We start from the raw sequence: 19747 nt of genomic DNA on the forward strand, positions 1-19747 counted from the left end.
GGCTTACTTTGGAGATCACTACTGTTAATAGAAAGGGGAAAAAAAGACACCCCCCTCCACCCCCCCAAAAACCCCCCCCCCAAAAAAACAAACAAACCACACAACAAAAAAACAACAACAAAAACAACAAACAAAAACAAAAAAAGAAAAGAAAGCAAAACTATAACACTAAACGAAAAAGATAGAAACAAAACCGCGCTCACACTATATATGTTTGACATTAAAAAAAAGTGTTTCCTTTCCATTTTCTAATATTTTCTTCTTTTTGTTCCACACGTTTCCCCCTTTTTACTCACTCTACTGTCTTTCTTTACGATCCTTCAGTTACTCCTTTTTTAACTCAAAGGGTACTGTATGCATGTAAGGAAAAAGTCATCTGTTTGAAGACAATTAAGGATAACTGAAGACTACTCCTGTAATAACTTAAAAAATTTAAAAAAAAAAAAACTTTCCACAGATACAGTTATGATTCTAAAAATGTGAAAATGAATGTAGAAATTTCTGAAATCAATTCCCGCTGGCATAGCTGTAAAACTTTTTTCGAGACAAGAGGATACACTGACAAACAGCCGACGTATGTTCACTGTCTTCTCTGGTTGAGGTGAAGGTTATAGTCACCGACTTCTTTGCAAACTACGCCTCCATAGCAAGGAGGGGATGTAGCTCAAGTGGTAGAGCGCTCGCTTAGCATGTGAGAGGTACGGGGATCGATACCCCGCATCTCCAGGTTCTTTTTTTTTCCCTTTTCTTTTTATTTGAAAATATTTCTTTCTGTTTTTCTGGTGTTCTGTTGTCGAACGGTAACCAAACGAAACTGTTAAAAAAAAAAAGAAAAAAAGTAGAAGTAAAGGTGTTAAAACTAAAAAAGACTTAACGCAATACACAGAAGACGTTGTAAATCATACTTACATATATATATATGTGTGTGTGTTAAAAAAGACAGAAAAAAGAGAGGCCAGGGGGGAGGGGGAGGTGGGGTGGGGGGTGGGGGACGGGAGGAGTTGGGGGGTGGGGGGGGGGGAGAGAAGGAGGTTAGGGGAACGAAAGGGGATCCGTGGAAACTCAAAGGGTATGAATGAAAGGAGAAAGTCATCTGCTTGAAGACAAGGATAAAGCCTGCTCCTAACATAACTTTAAAAAAAAAAGGGGGAGCTTTTTCCACAGATACAATAAATTTCTAAAAATTTGAAAATAAATGTAGAAATTCCTCAAAATAATTCCCGCTGGCATAGCTGTAAAACATTTTTCGAGACAAGAAGAAACGCAAACAGGCGACGAATGTCCGCAGTCTTCTCTGGTCAGGGTGAAGGCTGTCGGCAACAGACACCGACCTCTTTGCAAACAACGCCTCCACAGTAAGCAGGGGATGTAGCTCAAGTGGTAGAGCGCTCGCTTAGCATGTGAGAGGTACGGGGATCGATACCCCGCATCTCCAGTTTTTTTCTTCCATTTTTTTTTCTTCTGGTGCTCTGTTGTCGAACGGTAACCGAACGATACTGTTAAAAAAAAAAAAAAAAAAAAAAAAAAAAAAAAAAAAAAAGAAAGAAAGAAAGAAAAGAAGTGGAGGCTAACTCCTCCGTCCTGAAAAATAAAACTGAAAGACTTTACGCAATACTCAGAAGACGTGGTAAATTACACTTACGTTAAAAAAAAAAAAAAGGACTGAAAGAAAGGGTATTTTGGCACGGGTGGGGTGGACTGATGGGGGGGGGGGGGGGGGGGCTGGAGGGGGGATAGGGTCACTTCAAAGCGTTTATCAGTGCTTATGTATATATGTAAGGAGAAAATGATCTGTTTGATCGCACTGGCAAAGATGAGCCAACTTCTATTTCTGTCAAGACTTGAAAATAGAAATAAATGTTTCAAGATGACATCATGATTTTTACAACATTTAAAATGTGAAAATGAATGCGGAAATGCCTCACTTTTATTCATTTAAAATACATTTGACAGAACGATGTATCAACGAGAAAAACAATGACAAACACTGCGTTTATAAAATCACTTTCAATCCAATTTTTTTTCCGCTGGCATTTTTATAAAACGTTCATCGAAAAAGGAGATACCACAAACAGCCGATTAATGTTCGCAGTCTTTCTGCGTGCATCAGAAGCCTACTAAACATTCCAGTGACCTTCACTAAAAGCTCAAGAAGCAGAACAAAATGTGATTTCAAAAGAGTTTCGTACTGTTACCGAAGACCTCTACTGGTGGAGAAAAAAAAAAAAAAAAAAAAAAAGTGAAGAATTATACCAAGGGAGACTAGTCCGTAAGCATTTCTGTCCAAATGAGTGCATATTGAATTGCCTCCCATGGGTCAATTTAGTTGGTTCGTGACTTTCGATGCGAAAGACCCGAGTTCATCTATTATTTGCGCGTATTATCATATTGCAAAAATAAAGAAGAAAAAAATAGAAAAGAATAAAAGTCTTAAACTAAACTAGATTAACAATGATAAAAAAATCAAATAAAATAAGACAGTAAGTTTCACATCTCATCAGTAATAGTCCAGGTGATTTGAATCGCATCGTTAACTCTCTCCATACGAACGGCGAAAGAGACGACGTTAACAGCGTTTCATCCCAATTACCATCATCAAAATATTGCAAGCAGAAGGCTCTTATACTGAAGAGGTGAATGTTGACAAAGAATACCACAGCTCTGACGACGGAAGCTAAAGGTTGGGTTATTCAGACACCCACTGGACATCCGAGGGGTCTGTGTAGAGGAGAAGAGAGGACTGGCCATACTGAGTGAGTTAAAGCTCCAGCATTATCCACCATGAATGGAAGGAAACAAAACGACCGATCCTGGAGGGTCTGACTCAATGACTGACTTGTGTGTGTGCGGAGGGTACGGATGAGGTTCAATAACGTTACTGGATGGATGAATGAACGAAAGAGTGTGTTCTCTTCAGTTTACCATCTATCACTATTATGTGATTTTTGACAAATGAATGATTTTTTTAAAATTGTTTTTTGGTGTGTGTGTGTGTGTGTGTGTGTGTGTGTGTGTGTGTGTGTGTATTTTGGAGTTACTATGGCTGTGGAAATAACTCTGGAAAAACTAAACAGTTCTTGAGGAGGTGGTACTGAGGCGTGGGGCTGGTGTGACGTGGCTAACTTTGGAGACCAAGAACACAGACAGACAGACAGACAGACAGACAGACAGACACACACACACACACAGAGCAAATCAAAGAAACAAACAACCGAAAAACAAAGAAACAAAACCTCGCTCACATTATGCATGACTAAAAAAAGGTGGTTTACTCAGTTGGTTCGTTTACTTTCCTTTCAGTGCTTGAAGTTCAACACATTTCCCTCCTTTTTTTTCTTTCACTCTCCCGTCTTTCTTTACGATCCTTCAGTTACTACTGATTTATTCATCCCCCACCCTTTTTCCTGTTTTGTTTGTTTGTTTGCTTGCATTCTTACCCTTAAAGACCTTTAGTTTCCCAAACAATTCTAACACTGTTTTCTGTTCTTTGCTGATGTTGTTGCCAATACAAAGCACCTCCTGCCCTCGTTAGGGCTGGGGAAAAGCCTCTCGGCTCTTTGGGTTCTATTGATGGACGACTGCTGCCAGGGGGTGGGTTGAGGGGGAGGTGGTGGTGAAGGAAGTGGTGATGGCGTAGGAGATTGAAGAGGGAAGGGGGAAGGGTGTACAGGACTCCGGGATTGGCGACCGTTGTGGGGTTCACCGCATCGCTCAGCCGTGACGACATGAAGTCAGCACTCCATGGAGAATGAGCACGGGGTGAGGAGGTGGGGGTGGGTGTGTGGAGGAGGTTGGGGTGGGTGCGTGGGGGTCTGACTTGTCCGCGGGGAATGTCTTCGGCACGCATCGTTAAGTCCGCACGTGCGATGCATGCGCGCACTCCGACCGAGGACACACTTCGTTGCCTGTCTGTTCCGATCTGATCAACACGTCCTTTGGGAGAGAGGGAAGCTTTGTTTCTGTCAAGGAACAATCATCTCTTTTAGAAAAAAAAATTGATTATTTTATTTTATTATTATCATTATTGTTGTTATGATTATGCAGCTTTCTTTCTGCCAAGGAACAATAATCTTTTTCAGAAACAAAAACTGATCTTTTTATTATTATTATTGCTGTTATCGTTACAAGCAGTGATCTGTTATGAAACAATGATTGATCTTTATGGAAACAGAGACCGCTTTGAAACATTCACTGATTTTATTCAGAAACGACGAACGTTTGTCTCTCCGGCTTCCAGCGGCAGGTGATCGAGTGGGAGTTTGAGGCTGGCTTAACGTCGGCAACTGTGTGTGTGTGTGTGTGTGTGTGTGTGTGTGTGTGAACGCAAGCGGGAGAGCGAGAAACAGTTTATTCGGATATTCATTTATAAAACGCTTGTATATGATCTGGTACCTCAACGAAAGTGAAATGCATGAACACAATGTAGGACGGCCTCCTGATGCGTGACAAACTGACCGCACTGTTGTGAGAAGCTGACACCCATTCCGCCATACAGTGTCCGAGGCCACATTCGTTCTGCCTCAGTAAATGTCGAGGGCACACTGTTCCAAAGCCTGATAGATCTAGAGTCTAATACATCCATTATGTTGGACATATTATACATGCTGCATCCAAATTCTGAAATGTGTACCTTTCTGGTCCCAAACCTACTGTGTCCAAAGCCAGACATATTCATTATCAACCTGCTGGTCAAAATTGTGCCCTGTGTCCTTCAATACGTATATATATATATATTCTCCTGGTCCAGCGTTCAAGGCTCAAGGGGATCGAGGGATGTGGTGTCCAGGCAATCTGTATTTGTACGCAAAGCCTTCTGTGCCTTTCACCGTGTCTGATACCCGATCTGTCTAAGGTTTGCCATGTCAATGGGTCACTGTATACTGGCTAAGGTCTGTTGTGTTCAAGGGCCTGTTGTGTCAAAGGTTCGCTGTTTTCCATGCCTCTTATTCTTACTTATTTTGCAGCTTCCTTCATCGATAACATACACAATCAGTGTTCATGTCTCCAAGATAACATATATATTTTGTTAGTCTTTCCTTCATAAATGATGCTGCCAATATATATTTCGACGTTTGGCTAATTGGGACGTTTACTAATCGGGACTGAACACCTTTGTGCAGAATCGACTGAAAAGAACCCCAGCAGGATTCTAATTCTTCCTTTCTCCTCATCCTTCCCAAACCCTATCTGAACCAGAACTACTGTTATTAGATGTTGGCATCTTCAATCGTGCATGTTTTGTCATCTCCATGACGGTCATCACTTTTCAAATGTAACCTGTGTCAGGCCAGGAAGCAGAGAGGCTATTACACTCTGCGTATTAGATTCTTGGCTTGATATGTGTAAATGACAAGAGGGGGGAAAGCGATCCTTACAGGACCCCCCCCTCCCCCCGCCCCCTTTCTCCTTCTCCAGCCCCCTCACATCACCATTGTGGTAACTCACAGGGGAGGTAGCTCTAACCAGACCTTCGTTCGACGGCTATTCGCAGGGGGAGACGATTCAACGAGACGGCTGCACACGAAGATCTGGGAGATTGGGAGGGTATTCATACAAGGAGGTATCAGCTTTTCGTTTCCGTGTGAGTTGTTCCTTTGGGGGTTGCTAATGACGGGGCTGAATGTCAAAGGCGTTAGCACACCACCTTGTAGGGCACCGCAGAGTGTAATTTAGAAGGTACTTTTGCGACAGGTGGTGGGAGAGTTACGTTTGTTGGAAGATAGCTTTTACCGCCAACAACAGACGTCAGCGGTGAATATCCGCACTGGAAAAACAAATGGACACGTTGAGTTTACGGGTAGATGGAAACGTCCAAAGATTTTAGAGGAAACAAGAATAACTTAGAAAAAAACAACTACTTAACATGGAATCAACATGTGAACAATTACTAGAAATTCTGCCATTGTTGTAATTATTTTGGTGTAAACTGGGCACTATAATATCACATAGATCAATGTTTGATTTAATATTTACTGTTCTACCTGTAACTGTGTCACTCTCAGTGTGGACTGATTGAAACAAAAAGCAATATATTGTTGTAACTTCCCTGTGTTCAAAATTATACTTTCGTCTGTAAACTTTTGTCTGAATTAAAAATCTTGAAGAAAAAATCAGACATATCCAGTAAACAAAATGATTTTTAAGACAATTTTTGGTTTCTGTCATTATTTTGGTAGACACACTTAACTTTTCAAAGGCCTAAGGTAAGAGTAAAGTACAGGAACAATCTTTATTTGAAAAAAAATAACCTGGTATGTCTTGGTGATGAATATTTCTTAACGGCAGGTAATAATCAAGTGAAGTTTTTTTTGTTTTGTTTTTGTTTTTTTGTTTTTAATGAATCAAATGAAATTTTGATAAATCGAACCATAAGCTTTCTGGAAATTTGGAAATAATCAACGAATTTCGTAATGTCAAAGGAAAATATACAAAACTGTCATATGTAGCCTCAGTTCTATTTAATAAACAAAACGTTTTTACGATGAAATTCATTTCGGGAACAACGCCACTTTCACAGAAAACAAAATCTAAAACTTTGTCGCTATTATTCTCAGTGAATTTTGTGCAGATTAAACGAAACTTTCGTGTTTTTTGGGAACGGGTTGTATGGTTTCGATACGAGTTTTTGTCACCGTGGCTGGACCGAACCGGGTAATTTTGATGTAACCAATGCAAAATTTGTTTCCGTCACGTTTTGATTCTTTAAATTTTTTAAAATTTTTTACCTGTAAGCTATACTGTATATTGCTGAAGGGAATTTTCATGTGTGTGTGTGTGTGTGTGTGTGTGTGTGTGTGTGTGTGTGTGACTTGGACTCTAATAATGTTGAAAAAAAGGTTCAAGCGCCTTTTTTATTTATTTATTATTATTATTTTTAACTGACTGTGTATGTTTTCGCGCAAATTATATATCAGAAAAGAAGCTTTTGTTGGTGTTCAGTCTGAATGGTTTGTACTCTTTTTGACGCTCACACTGTGCCATACTTTCAAAGCTGACGAGAGAGTGAGAGTGGAAATTCTGACATGTCACCAGGGGGGGAAGCTGCACGTATTGTGACATCGTGGCAGCAGATGGTGAGATTATCGTGTCATGTGTGGGGTTGAGGACTGGGACCCAGTCTGCGACCGGAGTCTCACAGCTGGATGTTTCTGACTGTCGATGTGTTGAACGTTCTTCACTGCCCACCATATTTCTACAATAGCTGCTGCAACAAACAACGCCGACACGGCTACAGCTGATAGCAACGACAGAGCAACAGTATCAGTGGGAAACAGAAAGAAAGAAACATTTTGTTGTTGTTTTTGTTTTGAAGAAAGGAGACGGATGAGGAAGGAGGAAGAAGAAGAAGAAGAAAAGGAGAAAGAGGAGGAGAAGGAAGAAGAAGAAAAGAAGAAAGAGGAGGAGAAGGAAGAAGAAGAAAAGGAAAAGAAGATGATGATGACATGATGTAGTAGTAGAAGAAGAAGAAATGGGGGGTGGGGGGGGGGGATAGATAGATAGAGAGAGAGACAGACAGACAGACAGACAAAGAGAGAGGATCTATACACGCCAGCAGCCCATTACTAAAAGAGACACCACTGTTTACAAAAACCCAGAACAAATAAACATGGCCGCTGGAAACCATATAATCACAGACAAAAGTGAACTACTTACTGGACAGATAGATAGACTGACTGACTGATAGATGGATAGACCAACAGATAGAGACAGAGATACAGAAACAGAGTGAGAAAACGACCACGAATAATTCATTCAGCAAAAGGCCTTTGCCTCTTGTGTATTGATGTGTACAAACACCTTCATCATAAAGTTTTCAGAAACAAATCTCATGTCAGGTCGATTTCTCGTATCTTTAATACTTTACACAGATAAAAACATGAGTTTCTGACAGTATTCACATTAATTTGGGCTTCAAGTAAACTTCGGGGCAATATATGTATCTCTAGTAGATTCTTGAAATTGACAACAATATTTTGTGGACGAATATGTCACAATCCGTATAGCAATTATACTAATAAGCGTGAACACTTTTTACAGATAGTCCAAGCGAAATCTTACCGCTATGGATACGCGTGGGCGCGCGCGCGCTCACACACACACACGCACAAACACACACACACACTTGTATGCACTCGTACACAGCTCTCCTGACATCCCACCTCCCCCCCCCCCACACACACACACAACACACACTACCCCCGATTTGCCGCAAGAGGAGTGGGAAAAAATTCTCTGATGCCTTGAACGTGGCGTCTAGCGTGTTGCTCAGTCTGATGTATTTGGGTATTCTCAAACCCCAGAGCTTAAAATGTGAGTGACCTATACATGCGACAAAAGGATTCTTAAAACTCTGAGATTCGTAAGCGATCTTGACCCAAGGTAAATGTTAACGAAAAGTCTTTTCTTTGTCTGTTTTCACAGTCACGGCTACCTCACACGTTGTGGACACTGGTCTGAGCAACCAAATAAAGACGGACACCACCGGCACCAGTTGCGAATCATACAGCATTGATAACAGAGTTATCTGTACAAGATACATGTAATTATTCCCTTTTGTTGCTGTCGGTGATGCCTTTTACGTTGCCTTATGAGGGGATAAAAGGGAGAAGAAAATGTGGTGGCAGAGGAGAGCGGGGAAGGGAAGTGTCTTTTGATATAATGAACAGACTTAACACACACACCGATGATTATCCTGTTGATATCGATGTCATTCAGTGGTGACTGGTCTGCAGACGGCCTGAAAGGAACGAAGAACCGGTAAGAAAAAAAGGGTCTCACTCGGCCTCACCCTGCATCCTATTTTGTTCTGTTCAGAAAAGACACATGTAACTTCTGCAAAACATCCGTTCCACTCCACTCCCATTGTACACCTCGGGGTCCGGATGCAGCCAGCATCACTCGCCACTCTAACCAGTTTTCTGTTTTGCTTGCTGCTGTTCCATTTGTTCTGGCTCCGGGAGATCAAGGATGGGAGGTGGGGTGATGGGGTTTTGCGAACAGGTTTTGGTTTTGTTTTGTTTTGCCAACAATATTGTTTGAACGGTCCCAACCGACAGGGTTTATCAGCGGAATCAAAGAAGGCGGGGACGGGACGAAGGATAGGGTTGCATACGACCCTGTCTGACAGCCTGATAATGCGCCACGCATGTCGCCCCTTCTCCAGTATAATCACATTTCTCTTGCAGTTTCAATCAGCCCATCAGCCACCCAGCGCTATTATTTCAGCGATCAATGCAGGAATTTGGGGATCACGTTCGCTTTGATAGCGCGCAGCTGTCGAAATATGATATAAAACGTGGTAAAGATTTGACGAAAATTTGCGTTTGAAGTTGAGCACGTCTTTGTGGTTTTGAACCCCCTTGTCCTGGGCAGGACGGTAGAGGAAGCGAAGGCTGCTGTCTGTGCGCTGACTGGGCCACCCTGTCGACACATTAGAATGAATCGTATTCACCATGACTGACTTGGAAAGTCTTATCTTGATATCCTGTGGGATTTGGTACCCAGAGGGATTCTGACTTTCTAATGGGATCGTTTTACCGACAGTCGCTGTCAAATCCTGTACTTTTTCTGTTCTTTTCCCTCACCCCAACCCCTTCTCTCTTCGTCTTCAGTCTGTCTGCGTTATTTGATTTCACGTCTCTTCACTGTAAGGGGTTCTAGAAGTGGGGACGGGAAAAGGAACCAGGAGATGAACTGTTTTAAATTTGAAGAGAGAGACAGAGACAGAGACAGACACACACATATATATATATATATATATATATATATATATAGAGAGAGAGAGAGAGAGAGAGAGAGAGAGAGAGAGAGTGAGACAGAAACACACACGAAGAGAATCAGAGAGAGCCAATTTCAGTTTAGATACAGCTGCAATGTCTAACATTAGACAATAAAAACAATTATAGAAAAATTGGGCGAAGTTCTGTTAAAAAAAGTGGAAGGTTAATTTAAGTAAGGTAAAAATGAGGCATCACTGGAGTAAATAAGAGATAAGCCGAAAACAACAAACCGACTAGACTAGAACAAATATTTGAAAAAAAAAGAAGCATAAAATAGCAATCCACTGCTGACCACTGTCGATACTGGAGATAACTACAGGTCAGGTGTGAGGTCTTCTTCTTCTTCTGCGTTCACTCGTATGCACACGAGTGGGCTTTTACGTGTATGACCGTTTTTACCCCGCCATGTAGGCAGCCATACTCCGTTTTCGGGGGTGTGCATGCTGGGTATGTTCTTGTTTCCATAACCCACCGAACGCTGACATGGATTACAGGATCTTTAACGTGCGTATTTGATCTTCTGCTTGCATATACACACGAAGGGGGTTCAGGCACTAAGCAGGTCTGCACATATGTTGACCTGGGAGATCGTAAAAATCTCCACCCTTTACCCACCAGGCGCCGTCACCGTGATTCGAACCCGGGACCCTCAGATTGACAGTCCAACGCTTTAACCACTCGGCTATTGCGCCCGTCAGGTGTGAGGTAATTTAACATATCTCAAGTAAGCGTGTGATCAGCTGTTTTGTGAGCGCTACACATGGAACAACCATTCCTGGCATTTTCAATCTCAAAACAGTCCATTGTCCATCTGCAGATCAAAGAAATTATTTGCCGAGAAAAAACAACAAACAAACAAAAAATAAACCCACCTTTCCCCGCACATGCTCTACTAAATCTTAAGTTGTGGTCTTGGTACCAGCCTCTCTGATTGAATAGTAAAGCGAGGTACTGTGTACATCATGCACGTCGAACATGTAAAAGAGCCCGCGACAAAGGGAGAGTTTTCCTGGACAAATTTACACATGAAATTAATCAGGATAAGGGCATCCATGCAGATGGGGAAAACAACAACAACAAAAAACAAACAAATAAAAAACCCACAAAAAACCCGAAAGTGGAGGGTTGTGGGGTTGGAGGTGGTGCAACATTTGGCAGCGCTCTGTCCCCTGGGACAACAGCGTGCATTTTACAATTAATGAAATATGACAGAAATATATCATATACAACACAATACGCTACGATACCATACCTAGGTGGTGCAAGCCGAGTATTTCTTGCTTCCATAACCCACCAAACGCTGACATGGATTACGAGATATTTAATGTGCGTATTTGATCTTCTGTGTGCATATACACACAAAGGGGGACCAGGCACTAGCAGGTCTGCACATCTGTTGACCTGGGCGGTCGGAAAAAAATCAACCCTTTACCCACCAAGCGTCGTGACCGGGATTCGAACCCGGAATCCTCTGATTGTTAGTCCAACATTCTGACCACTCGGCTGTTGCACCAGTCGTCGTGATTCTTAAACCGCGCTGTTCCAAAATCGACGGTATAACTTTAATCAATATTTTTAAGAGAAAAAAGATATGCCACAGAACATAAACTGACTGTTCAATATTTCTATCTGTATCGATCTTCTTTCGGTGAGCGGAACTGGCTGAATGAAGTCACGGAATCATAATTTCAATATTTTAAGATTTCGAGGGCAGCACCCCCAAAAACGGAGTATGGCTGCCTACCTGGCGGGGTAAAAACGGTCATACACGTAAAAGCCCACTCGTGTACATACGAGTGAACGTGGGAGTTGCAGCCCACGAACGAAGGAGAGGGCAGTAATGAGTATACATAATTTTTGCATACATTTTCTGCTGTTTCTAGGGTTGAACCTTTGGCAATGTTCTTATAGTTTAGTGAAAATCAACATGTCTGTACCTTGTGAATGGGGAGAGTTACCACTTTTTACTATTAGTGAAAATCAATGTAATAATGAATCAAATACATTTGGTATTTGCAAACAACCGATAGAATTTTACAATCCGAAACTGCAAAACTGTATGTGTGATAACATCATAAAAATAGTTGCAAAAATCTTGAAATTCACCATGGTAGTCTCAGAATGGTGCTTCTTTTATTCACCTGAAAATAGTTCAAACTTAATTAGATTGGACAGCATTCTATCAAAGTTTTGCACTCTCAGCTGATAAAACTGGGGGAACTGTGGGTCCAATGTTTTATGTACATATCTATCTTAACTATCAAATGTAAAAATAAAATGTGCGAGAAAATTCAAACAAAATTTGTTGTTGTTGACTAACAGCTAGTATGCATACCGTAATCGATTGATGGCGTCATATTTCTCTGTCTGTCTCCGCAAATGAGGTGCAAACACTGCCATTAGCCACCCTACATAAACATTCAATAAAAAGCAAGCAATAGCATCCCGCGCGATCAAGATAAAACATGCATGAGAGACTGTCAACAATCAATGCTCTTTGCTGGATCAGGAGGAAATTAATGTTTCTGTTTCGCCCCAGTGTTAGTCTAAGAAACAGAAACAAAAAACGCAGGGTAGTACCTACATCCATCTAGCTATCATTTCCTGCAAGTACATTTGTCTTACCCTGTAAATCTATCTAATTGTCCTATCTTGTAAATCTGTCTCACTGCCATATCATATGGATAAAATGCAATGTCCTATCAAGCGCTTCCGGATGATTTTGAACAGTAACCTCGGTAACAACCAACCAAAAGACCCCTCACCCAGTCCCCGAACAAGAACGACAACAAGAAAACAACAACCGAAAATTGCATTGCTGGGACGCAGAAAAACCAACAACAACGAAACAAACACACAACAGCCCCCCCCCCCCCCCCCAAAAAAAAAGCGTTCAAACGAAACCAAACAAACACAAAACAGCAGCAACAACACAAGACAAGCGCATCAGTTCAGGTTCCTTCTTGCCATTTTCATGACGCCAGCTTCCCGTGAACCAATCAGGAATCACACAGGATATCAGTTTCCCTGCGAGCCGGCCAGTCAACATCCGGGCTCTGGACGGACGCACGAGCGGTCAAAGGCACGAGACTTGGCCATTCACCACGGCCAGCGTGCCTTTTTTTTGTTCTTGACCACCGTGCTGTGACTGACCGAAAAGAACCGAAGCACTGGCTGTCAATGGGTGGATGGAGAGAGGGTGGGAAGGTGCTCGGGGGAAGGGGTGGGGGTGGGGGGCTGCGTGAAAGGGATCGCATCGATCAGAAGGTTGAGTTTCTCGTTTCAGTTTTCCGAGCGCCCGCTACTTAAGTCAATGAAGGAGACAAAGCCCATGGGAACAACCTACAACCCAACGCATGTAAAATGTGCGTGCATGTGTGTGTGTGTGTGTGTGTGTGTGTGTGTGTGTGTGTGAGGGGGGGGGGGGGGGGGTGGTGAAAGAGAGAGACAGACAGACAGACGCAGACAGAGACAGAGAGACAGAGACCAGAGAGAGAGAGAGAGACAGGAGCAACAACGACACTGAACAACAGACAACATTTTTTTTTCTAGAATCAAACACTACAAATGTGTCTACACGAAAAAACAACAACAAAAAAACAAAAAAAAAAACAAAAAAAAAAACCGACCCCACCAGCATTCTAAGAACCGACAAAGCACACGAAAGCATTCACCCGTTCGACAGATTAACAAAATATTCAAGTTGCAAATTTTCGTGGAACTCAAGTCATTGTCGAACTGTTTAAATGCGAAAAGTGTCGTTCTTTTATTTTGAACATTATTTACTATAATATACCCAGTGAATGCACCTGCCTAGGGAGCAAGGAACAAAGGGAGTTTTCCACGCAAATTCATCTCATTCGCAGAAACAAATACGCACGGCTGTCGCAGCTCACGACCTCGGAAGGATATCCAAACTGTCTGCGAGTATTAAGTTGTCATTTTAGGAAGTGTGTGTTCGTGGGCGTTAATGGCTTTGTGCTGTTTGCTCTAATCCTCTTGAGCATTTGTGCCGGCCTATAGTATTACCGCTGCTATATTGATCTCCTGTGTCCGTGGGCTGTAAGCAAACAAACAAAGAAACAACAACACTACCTCCCACGTTCACTATTTTCTGTGAATGGGATTTTACGTTTATGGAGGTTTTTCCCTCTGACTACTTAGGCAGCCATCCTCCCTTATCGGGGGGTGTATGCATGTTTGATGTGTTGGTGTTGCCATAAACCACCGAAAGCGGACATGGAATACAGGATCTTTTACATGTATATCCGATTTTCTACGCGCGCGCACATAAACACTGAAGGGGTGGCATTAAAGCAAAAAAGCAGGTCTGCATGTTTTCTGTTTTAGATGTATTCAAAAGGAATGTGTTTAGATCGGGATGGATTGATATCCCACATGTTTAAGATTTGAATGTGTCTGGGTATAATAGACGACTTTAAACAAGGATTATCTATTTTGAAACGATACGTATGTTCTTAAAAGACTTTTTTTTTCGAAACGCATGAGTGAATATTTAACAACAAAACAACGAACGCGTGTTCATTTTAAAAGAATTTTAAGGGGGAGAAATATATATCTCAGCTGCTATACATGAATTTCGTTTCATTAATTAGATGCTGGTGTAATAATCATAATGCACCAGTTGAAATTGTTGGAGTTATATATATTGATATGATACAGAGGGTCGACATTTCTTTTTGTTTCGTCCAAAACAAAACCTCCACATGAGCCCATATGATTTCAGTTTACAGATACATTCCACCCTTCCCCCTCCTTTTCTTTCTCTCTCTTTTTACACTTTTATTTGTGAGCAGTCACTGACACTGGAACGTTGCGGATATGGCCAATATCGGGGTATATCGGGGTATACGGGTATTTCCCTCCTGCCTGGTGGTTTCAGGCGATCGCGCAGCTGCTGTGACCAGGAGCACAGTAATGCACTCAAAGTATCGAGTTCCAACCTTGGCTGCCGTCAGTCCAGCATGAATAACCCGCTTCCTCCAAACCATTCTCCATCTGTGTGTGTGTGTGTGTGTGTGTGTGTGTGTGTGTGTGTGTTTGTGTGCAGGCGTGCGTATGCTTACTTGTCTGTTTCTATTTGTGTGGGCATGTTTGCGCGAGTACTCGAGAGATGGGCCAGTGGGGGTGCATACAATAAACAAAAACACACAAAACAAAGACACGCAACCAATGAAGAAAGCAGAAGTAAAATTTACAAAGACACACGGACACAGCCACATATTTTGCACGAGGTGTGGCTGTCTGTCACTAATAAAAAATAAAATCACATCTTTATTTTGATGGCTATCATGATTCATTAATAGTGTTATTAACATTACTTATTTTAGCCGAAACATGTTTTATTGGTAACAATCATAATCAATATAATTTACACGTGATCTGATGACTATTTCATGTGTGCTAATTAAAAATAATAATCGTCAGTATATTCGAATTTTAATTTCCAAACGATGGTATTTTCACTTTAACAGTGTGTGTGTGTGTGTGTGTGTGTGTGTGTGTGTGTGTGTGTGTGTGTGTGTGTGTGTGTGTGTAACTCCCCAAACAAATTTAATCTTGAGCAAATGGTGATAAATATTTCTTGCTTTGTCTGTCGGTGGCTAACTCAATACTGACCCCTCACTGCAGAACAGACAAATGCACACACATCCTTGCAGTACGTGCTATTTCAAAATCCTGGTTCCCCTGTACAGTCACCATTTATGAATAGCAGTGACGCTTCGGTTGTGGCTGCCACCGAACACCAGGACAGTGGCGTTTACGATTTCATCAACCCTTCTCCGCCAGGGCCGCTACGGTTGATCGGCTCGTGAAACTTGCATGGGCGGTTTATCGATAAGCAATTAGTTCGCACACGGTCTTTTGTCTGTCCAAAGACTGGCACTGAAAGAGACTCGCTCCGCTTTCGTGTCAGCCCATCTTCCCTTACCGTCACTTATTGTTCCACAAGGTTTCCATCAAGGTCTCCAAAACAAGTCTCTCTGGCTGGGCCGAAAGGTAGTTCTCCACTGCGAGTTGCGGCATGGAGGGCTGCCAATGGAGGTGATAAAATCTCTCGCGCTGAAAATTTATGAGCAGTTTCATTGTAAATCGGGTTGGGTGTCGTTTCGTTCAGGTTCTGTTCTTGATTTATCCCGACTCCCCATGAAACCTCGTGTTCAGTCCTTTGTATGCGTGAAAAGGGGGCAGGAACACCTGATGGCGGAGTGGATCCCAGGAAAGGAACCCACAGTGATGTTAATATTCGTGCGGAGTCTCCGTTTTGAAGAGCCTCGCAGCGAAACAAACATATTTTCTCAAGCCTGCAAATAAAGGATACGTTTTCATAACTGCAAACTCGAAAACACGCCGACATGGAAAGTAAAAGTGGCTATTAACATTACTACATGTTAGACACACGTTTCTGTTACGATTCTTTATTTACTAGACGCGAGTTTTGCCTCATTTTAAAAATCATTTTTCTGATGTGATTAACTGCGTTCCTGAAACAGATCTACAATGGACCGAGTTTAAAAAAAAAAAATTAATCAATGGTGCCTTCAGCCCGATGAATAAAAGATGTGTTTTTATGTCCAACTGTACAGTGTGAAATAAGTTGTCGTGCTATTTGTTAGATATAGTTGATAAAGTAATAAGTGCACAAATCAACAAAAATCACCCCCAAAGAGGATTCGGAGAAAATACTGCTGTCGCTTCTCCGTATTTTCACACACAATCTAGTCATTCTTTACAACACACAGCCAGGTTGTTTTCTTTTTTTTTCTTTTTCTTTTTTTTATTTTTTTTTTACATGTGGTTTAAAAAGGAAGAAGAAGAAAAAGAAGAAAACGCCAATAATTTTGCAGGTATCTTGTTGCAGTAATATCCAGGACCATAATGATCGTGCCAAGGGAAAAGAAAGGAGTCCTATATATAACCATTATGCCCACCTTGTGTTGTTTGAAAACACACCTCGGACCAGCCACCACTCCCACCCTCACCCCACAGAACATCTATCATCCTTTCTCACCCCCATCCATTTTCTTTCCTTGACGGGGTAAAAAGAGGGCGGTAACTACGGTAACAATGCTCACACAATCATGTCCCGGCAGCACTCCTGCTGACAAGGCGCGTGTCCCAATAGCGCTCTCTACCACCCGATACGCCTACCACTCGATTATTCCTCCTCTCACCCCTCATCCCATCCCCCAGATCTTTACCAAGACCGACAAGACGGTGGGGAGTGGTGAGGGTGATTCCTGGTGCGTTTGCTGATATTTTTGTCAAAGTTTACATTCAAAAAGAGCTATATCCGTTTAACATTCTGCAAAAAAACAACCCTGTCATTTTAATTTCCAATACAATACTGTCTTCTCCTGCTGTGAAACAGGTTGATGGATGAGTGGATGAACGGTCTGAAACAGATTTTACTCAGATATTTTTTCCCCTTTTTAACATGTCTGTCCCGGCGTCACCAGATCGAATATTTGAAAGGATATAACGTTTTCCTTAGATCAAGTAAGATATTTGGGGGGAGAGGGGAGTGTATTCACTTTCAATGATAACGTTAAGGACATGTGTAAATGTATATCTACAGTTCCTGGCATACATCCATTGTCTTTCATGCACCGATATTCTACCCCGCTCCACCGGCCTCCCGTCCCTTCCCAATCTCCTTTCCTCTGGGGAACAACAACAAAGAAAACACAAATCCACCTTTTCAAGCCACCAGTTTTACCTTTAGGCCCCCACCCCCTCTTTCTCCCTGACCTCAACTTTTCCCCCTTCAACTTCAACCAACCGCAACACACCACGCGAAGCACCACGCGGACCCATCGGTTCATGAATGTAGTCGCGTGACTGGGGAGGAAAAAGTCATGTGACAGGAAGCCAGATGTGTCGGCACGTGGCTCGAAACGTCACGCGCCACGACTTCCTTCGTTTTGCACACGTCGCTGTCGGCGTCGTGTTCGGTGAGACGGAGAGCGCCGCCGACCCGGAGTCGTCGGGAGTGACTAACACACAATACTGCCATGGAAAAGATAAAGCTTCAGGCCTCTTTTGTCCACGCACTAATGGTATAATTTTGAACTCCACACTGCAACAACGCACCGTCGTGGGCTCTTTATTCTGTCAACACCGGGACCGGGGAAATGGAGAAGATATATATATATAGAAAAAAGGACTGCAAACAAAAGGCTACAGTTGCAGACAACAAAACTGCTTTCGTGTCAAGAGCCTTTGGCACTTTCGTGTTCACCCAATTACGCCCTTGTCTAGTATGCTATTCGCCGAACTGATCGCCTGCGTGGTCCCGACCTGGCGCCAGTGGCTGGCTGATCCATAAAAAGATGCGGCTCGTGAGTTGAAAAGTATATTGTGCTTCAAAGTTTGAACTCCTTTTGACATGGGAATGAAAAACAAAGTAAATGTCAGCGCCGACAGAAAGGGAAGAGTTACTTGATCAGCGTTGTTGTTCACTGTCGAGACGGAATAAATACACACACTCACATGTACGCACGCGCGCGCACACACGCCCCGCACGCGTTTCCGCACATTAACTCGAAAGCTTATATTATATGTACATGTGTATATAGCGTCTTTGATACAATCCCAAATAGTCCAGGCCACTGCGCACAAGATAAGAAACCACCCTCCACCTGCTATGTGTGTGTCATATTGTTTTTTAAGTCCCTGTAGGTCACACACAAGACGAACGCTGATACACAATCGCGCTTCTTACACACGGCAGAATTTTAGATGTAAGATGAGATAATGTGTGGAAAGTATCTCTCTCTCTCTCTCTCTCTCTCTCTCTCTCTCTCTCACACACACACACACACACACACACACCAGGTATGTACCCCCAGACCTGCCCAGTCGATTTCCTCCTCTTCCAGGTGACTGGATGCTGGATGGGGGCTGATGGTGAAGGGAAGGTGCGGTCCCCAGAAGATGGAATTATATGAAGGGGGTTAGTTCTTTCCTTCGGTTGTTTCCACTTCGATGAAAGTTCCTGGGGTGCGGGTGGTGGTGGTGGTGGTGGTATTGTGAGACCAGCAAGCAGAAATAATGACTGGGTAACAAAGACCAGGCAGACAGTGGCGGCAGGAGCAGGAGACTGAGGAAACACGAGCCGTCATCTTGATAGACGGCGCGAGCTCCCCGGTTATGACATCACGCAGCACGTGCGTTCATTACGGCGTCGTACAGCTGGTCCGACATGGCAGGGCAGCTAAATGTCTAAACCATGTTAACATCTTTTCTTATGTCGTTTGGCTTCTTTCATCTCTGGCATTTTATGAACGCTTTGTTTAAAAAAACAACAAAAAACAAACAAACACAAAAAATATGTTCAGCACAACATCCATATTTTGCTCAATCTTTTTTTGTGTGTGTCCTACTTCCGGACTCTTGACTGTCCATACATACATGTACCAATGTGAAACCACAAATGCTGTTAAAACAGGCTCAGAATCTTTACTAAATGGTTAATCGTCACCCGAGGATACAGGCGTAAAAAATATTTCAGGCTATACAGACGTATGTGATTCTGGATACACTGCTAAGATATGGTAAAATACTGTCCCCAATATTTGGATAATTCTTTGTTGGTAGCATACCTTTCTCTCACTCCCATACACTTGAACTGGTAGATAAGCCCACTCTCATGATCGTGCGCACTCTCTCTCTCTCTCTCTCTCTCTCACACACACACACACACATACACACAGAGAGAAGAAACTGTATCCGTTGTGCGGGTAACGCCGACAAGAGGGTTGGCGTCAAGCGGGTGGGCAAACCGTCTTTCCGTTTGTCTTTTCCAGCTATCACCCAGATCTCTTTCCGACGCCGACATGTGTCAGAAAGCTGCAGACCACGTGCGATCAATGATGCAAGTCTCGCCCACTGTCGGCTAATCAACGTTCGGCACGTGCACCCGATCCTGTAACGACTTCATCGCC

General features: G+C 42.7%; 2 non-coding genes across 2 annotated transcripts; both read left to right on the top strand.

The window, feature by feature from the left end:
- The first annotated feature begins 653 nt into the window (after positions 1–653).
- Trnaa-agc (transfer RNA alanine (anticodon AGC)) lies at positions 654–726 on the top strand. Its single transcript has one exon. It is a non-coding gene; the product is annotated as a tRNA-Ala (tRNA).
- Positions 727–1362: 636 nt separating this feature from the next.
- Trnaa-agc (transfer RNA alanine (anticodon AGC)) lies at positions 1363–1435 on the top strand. Its single transcript has one exon. It is a non-coding gene; the product is annotated as a tRNA-Ala (tRNA).
- The last annotated feature ends 18312 nt before the right edge of the window (positions 1436–19747 follow it).

This window comes from Babylonia areolata, chromosome 21 (assembly GCF_041734735.1).
Source record: "Babylonia areolata isolate BAREFJ2019XMU chromosome 21, ASM4173473v1, whole genome shotgun sequence".
Lineage (NCBI taxonomy): Eukaryota > Metazoa > Mollusca > Gastropoda > Neogastropoda > Buccinidae > Babylonia > Babylonia areolata.